This window comes from Medicago sativa, chromosome 3 (assembly GCF_051527215.1).
Source record: "Medicago sativa cultivar Bolivia chromosome 3, Bolivia_mono, whole genome shotgun sequence".
Classification (NCBI taxonomy): Eukaryota; Viridiplantae; Streptophyta; class Magnoliopsida; order Fabales; family Fabaceae; genus Medicago; species Medicago sativa.
The window spans coordinates 25484454-25490136 of record NC_140751.1 but is presented as its reverse complement, the minus strand read 5'-3'; the positions used below and the strand labels follow the sequence as shown (position 1 = coordinate 25490136).

The 5683-nt window shown below is 31.6% G+C and overlaps 1 pseudogene; it reads left to right on the top strand.

Moving 5' to 3' along the window:
* Positions 1–1920: 1920 nt before the first annotated feature.
* Positions 1921–5683, top strand: LOC146936655 (uncharacterized; annotated as a pseudogene).

Here is a 5683-nt window from a genome sequence, read left to right as displayed (position 1 = left end):
AAGAAAATAATGTGTTCTCTATGTATAATCTTATATGCTATATGTGTGAGATATATGAACTTCTTTTTGAGAAAACATATCAACCAATTTACGGACCTTCCTTAAAAAAAAACCAAATTATGGACCGAAAATGTATACCCAAACACAAAAAATAAGGAAAGGAAAGTAAAAGGAGAACCACATCACCTTAACAAAGCAGAAAAGCATAAATGATCATGGTAGTAGAGTTGGGCAATCATGCATATATAAGATAAGTTGGGGCAAGATTTTATTGAAAAAATTAAAACGTTCATTTTTAGAGTTTCCAATCTAATGAATGGAACTTTTTTTGGATATCATAATCATTTTAATCTTCTTATCATGTTAGGACTGACTTTGCCTAAATTTTCTGACAATTTGATTAGTGTATACGTTTTTTTATTTATTTTATGTGGACATATGGATTTAATTATTTAATAATTGTAGCATACATATTTTTCTTTGAGGTATATAGTACTAACTGTCAAGTAAGTCTTTGTTTTCTCCTTTCATTTTGTGTGACATGCAGAATGGGAAGTTCCTTTTTTTTTTTCAATAGTGGAGGAAACTATTCAATTTGATAATTAATTAATTCTTTAATTCTTCAAAGATAATTGGAAAGTCAAGTTGTTAATTAATAGTGTAAATTTTTTTTAGATGTACAAATTCAAAGATATATAAATATATAGAAGATAGAGAGATAGATGTGTAACTTGGATCACATCCTTTAACCTTCTCTATATATTGTTTTTAGAGGCACTATTCTTTATTCGTCTCAATTTTATCTATCTTTATCTTAATTACACATACACAATGTTTATCTCTATCATTATACTTGGAGTAATATGTTTATTATTATTTTTATACGAAAAAATGGTAGACACTTGTCTTCACCTTTATAAAAAAACAGTATTATTTATAAATATACCCCTTATTTATATTACCAATTTGTATTAATTAATATCCAAAAAATAAAGAGTAAAAAAGAGAAGAAAAACTATAACACCAAATTGAAGACGAATCATCCAATAGTTTCATGGAGAAAGTGACGATAAACAACCATTTTTAATAAGTTTCTTCATCACCATCAATGATGCAACAAAATAAAAAATAGAAGCATCATTTATCCTTATTCACAAAAAAAATCAAAAATCCACATACACATTAAGGAATAAAAAAATATATAAAAGAAAGTTCGAAAAATAGACTAATAAATATTTGAAGCTTAACTATTTGATCAATCTAAGAGTAACTTGACTCCCTATCAATTATCATATCATAGAAACCAGTTAATAATCAAGAGATAAGAGAAAAATTGTACCTACACTAATGAATAAATCGTCATATAATTAATACCAAGAAATATTGAAAAATGGATTCAAATCCAAATCCAACACCAAAACTCACTGGTTTCTAGCTTTCATCTTTTGCAGCGAATCAAGACTACTACCACCACATAGTATTATTAGAATTGTGAATATTGTTATTTCCTTTCATATTTGAAGCTCTATGTCTCCTCATGTAGCCACCTAAAACTTGTCCTATTGCAAACTCCAATCCACAAATAGAACACTCTTGTTTTAGACTTTGATAATCAAAAGATGAAGAGTAAAAGTGAGTGGAAAAACAACAATACAAAATTGAAGATAAACTATCCAATTGTTACTTGAAAGTGATGATGAACAAAACCCAAAATATGATGCACAAAATCACATATTTATACACAATGTTTTCAATGTAGAAACTAAAAATATTGAGATCATATTAGTGGTTGTATATATAATGAGTGAGTGTATGGTCATAATTAAAAAATGAGTTACGGAATAAAAAAAAAAAAAGCAGTTCAAAGGTTGTGATAGAAATGAATCCATCCATCCATAATCCATAATAAACATGTAAAGAATGTGTGAAGGAGGTATAACGTAAAATGAAACAAAAAGCATAACGTCAAATTAAAAGTTAATTGTGCCTTGTATTATTTGACCTTGTGTATTCTTTTTAATTGTTGATATCAACTGCTGTATTAATTCATTGTTGGTTTGTTCATGATATGCTATTCATTCATTTCAATCATAATGTATTAGTGGAAGCGATTTTTTAACACTAAAACAACTACTGGTCAAGTGGTTAAAGTGCTTGGATGGAGGCTATGGGTTGCGAGTTCAACTCCTTGTAGAGACTTTTTTCAGAAAGATTTTTTAAACCCTGTAGAGACTTTTTTCAGAAAGATTTTTTAAACCTCTCAAAAAAGGCAGGATTAGGTAGTTCAACTCCCTGTAGAGACTTTTTTCAGAAAGATTTTTTAAACCTCTCAAAAAAGGCAGGATTAGGTTTAGGTTTAGGGTTTCATAATGAGCATGCATTGTGAACCTTAGTATTATATATTAAGATAAATTGAAAGATTGTTGAAATCCTTTAACACTTTTTGATGGTGAACATGGTTCAGATCGTTGATATTATAGTGCACCATCTCAGTAATGATAGAAGAGTCCTATTTTTGTGCTAGGTATTCATATATTGTTTTTAGAGTAAGGAGTACAAATAAGGAAAAACTCCGCTGGAGTTGTTATAGTTTTCGATGAACGATGAAGGAAAAAGCTTTGGAAGATTAATGTGGAAAACGAATGGTGTCATGGTGCTTCATCAACTTTCTGAACAACGAGAGCAATTATGTTTTGGCCGATAAGGTTTTCTACTTCCTTCAATTACTTTATGCCAAACATTTTATTTATCATTACATTCTTTAATTGTCTTCAAAAATATTTTTGTATAGGTAATCTTCTTCAAGCTTCGAGACCGAAAATCTTTTGGACTCCATGTGCTGCACATTGTATAGATTTAATACTAGAAGTGATCGGAAAGATTCCAAAAGTAAAGAAGGTTGTAGCACAAGGAATTAGTCTTGTCGGTTTCATCTATAACCGTTCTTTGGTTTTGAACTTGTTGAGGGAGAAAGCTGAAATGGAGTTGATTAGACATGGAGTCACAAGGTTTGCAACAAACATTCTTTAATTGCAAAGGTTGCACAACCTAAAACAAAAAATTAGAACCATGTTCACTTCTCAAGAGTGGTCGGACTTAAAGGTGAGTGATGAAGCCAAGGGTAGGAAGGCAACTGCTATTGTCATTCAAGTCTCATTTTGGGATGATATTGTTCACGTTCTTAAAGCTATGGGGCCTCTTATAAAAGTACTTAGGCTGGTTGATAATGAAAAAAACCCTGCAATGAGTTTCGTATATCAAGCAATGGTGGATGCAAGGAATCAAATTAAGAAAAAACTTCGGTGACAATGAAAGCAAGTACAAACCAATCCTTGATATTGTTGACAGAAGGTGGAGTGTTCAACTACATTATTCGTTGCATGCAGTTGGACATTATCTGAATCCAAAGCACTTTTATAACAATCCACAAATGGAGAATGATGATCCGTTGTTGGATTGCCTTTATGAATGCATTAGAAAGCTTTCTTCTTCTCTTGAAAATTTGGATGACATCCATAGAGATTTATCAAAGTATAGGGCTTGTTTAGGTAACTTTAGATTGGAAGAAGCAATAAAGCACATAGAGAATAAGCATACATCTCCTGGTTACAAGTGATTGTTATTTCGTAAAAAAATTAGTCACATGATATATTTTATATGTTAATTCTAATACTTTAATTGCATTTCAGCTTAGTGGTGGAAGAGGTGGGGATCAAAAACACCAAATCTGCAACTACTTGCTATTAAAATAATATTTTATATGTTAATTCTAGGCTTAATTAATGATTTGGTCCCTTAAGTTATTTGTTGGTTACATTTTGGTCCCATAAGTTATTAACGTTATAATTTGGTCCATTAAGTTACTTTTTGGTTTCGTTTTGGTCCCTTAACTATTAAAAGTTTCGTTTTGGTCCCTTAACTTATTTTTTGGTTTCGTTTTGGTCCCTTAACTTATTTTTTGCTTTCGTTTTGGTCCCTTAACTCTTCCTCCGTCAACCACTTTGGTCATTTACGTTAGGATGAATGTATTAGAGTTATGGGACCAAAACGAAACCAAAAAATAAGTTAAGGGACCAAAACGAAACCAAAAAATAAGTTAAGGGACCAAATCGAAACAAAAAAATAAGTTAAGGGACCAAAACGAAACTTTTAATAGTTAAGGGACCAAAACGAAACCAAAAAGTAAGTTAAGGGACCAAATTGTAACGTTAATAACTTAAGGGACCAAAACGAAACCAAAAAATAAGTTAAGGTACCAAAAGAGTAATTAAGCCTAAAATTCTGATACTTTAATTGCATTTCAGCTTAGTGGTGGAAGAGGTGGGGATCAAAAACACCAAATCTGCAACTACTTGCTATTAAAATATTGAGTTTGACTTGTAGCGCATCGGGGCGTGAGAGGAATTGTAGTACTGTTGAGCATGTATGTCCTTGATAATATTAAGTTCTTTATATTTAGAGTTTCGTAATCATCTATTATTTAAATTTTAAACTAACAATTAAATTATAATTTGTAATAGATTCACTCCAAGAAAAGAAATAGGATTGAACATGAGATGTTGCAAAAATTGGTTTTTGTTAAGTACAACCAAACTTTGAAGGAACACCGTGAAAGTGATGAATATATTGATCCGCTGCTCATGGATGATCTTGAAATTAATGCTGGTAGTGAATGGTTATTGGGAGACGAAGTTCATGTTTGTGATGGTCAAAGTGATGTTGTTTATGATGATGATGATGATGATGATGATGATGATGATTTAGGTTGGTTAGATGTTGAAGAGGTGAGTGGTGGTGCCAAGCCCATATTCTTTTTCAACATTATAGTATTTTAGTATTAAAAATATTAGTGTCCGCGTCATGTAATAGCGCTCTATGTGCCGCGTCAATTTTTGGGATGGCCTTGCCGTGCCGCTTTTCCGCTTTGACAACAGAGCACCATCACCATCATCATCACTACACACCAACTTAAAATCTCCAATAACAAGTAACATTACTATGTCAAATGGAACCGTCAAAATCTCCATAATTCATATAGTATTTCACTTTACTCTTAGAAGCCAGGTCATCAAAGTTACACTCACAACAAAAAAAAAAAAAACACAATCAATCATCACAGTTAAAATCATTAGCATTATCACAACCAAACTCAGTAAAAATTATCCATTATTCATTGCAGCATTCACATGCGGGACATTGGTAGATGGCCAAGTTGAATGTTTAAGAAAGTCATGCCATCTTAACTCATTATACTAATATGTCTCGTGTTAGTGATACCCGCTTCCCCCAAATTGAATGTTTAAGAAAGTAAAAACAGTACGTTTGCCATTTTATAATTATATTGGTTGCAAATATACAAATTTATACTACTTAATGGCTATGTAAATCATGCAAATGGTAAATTACAAGGAAACAAAAATGGAGAAAGCCTTGGGTGTTTTGCAGTTAATTTAGGATTGCAAATGCCTTTTATGCTGAGCTTATGGGAGTGATTTTTGCTATGGAATATGCTGTTGAGAAAAGATGGACTCATCTCTGGATTGAAAGTGATTCAAAGTTGGCTAACTTGAAAGTCAAGTCACCTAATATAGTTCCTTGGCAGATAAAGAATAGATGGCTGAACTGTTTGCAGATAAAATCTTGTTCTTATGTTGGACGGAGTGGTGTTGAGGGAAGGGAGTGA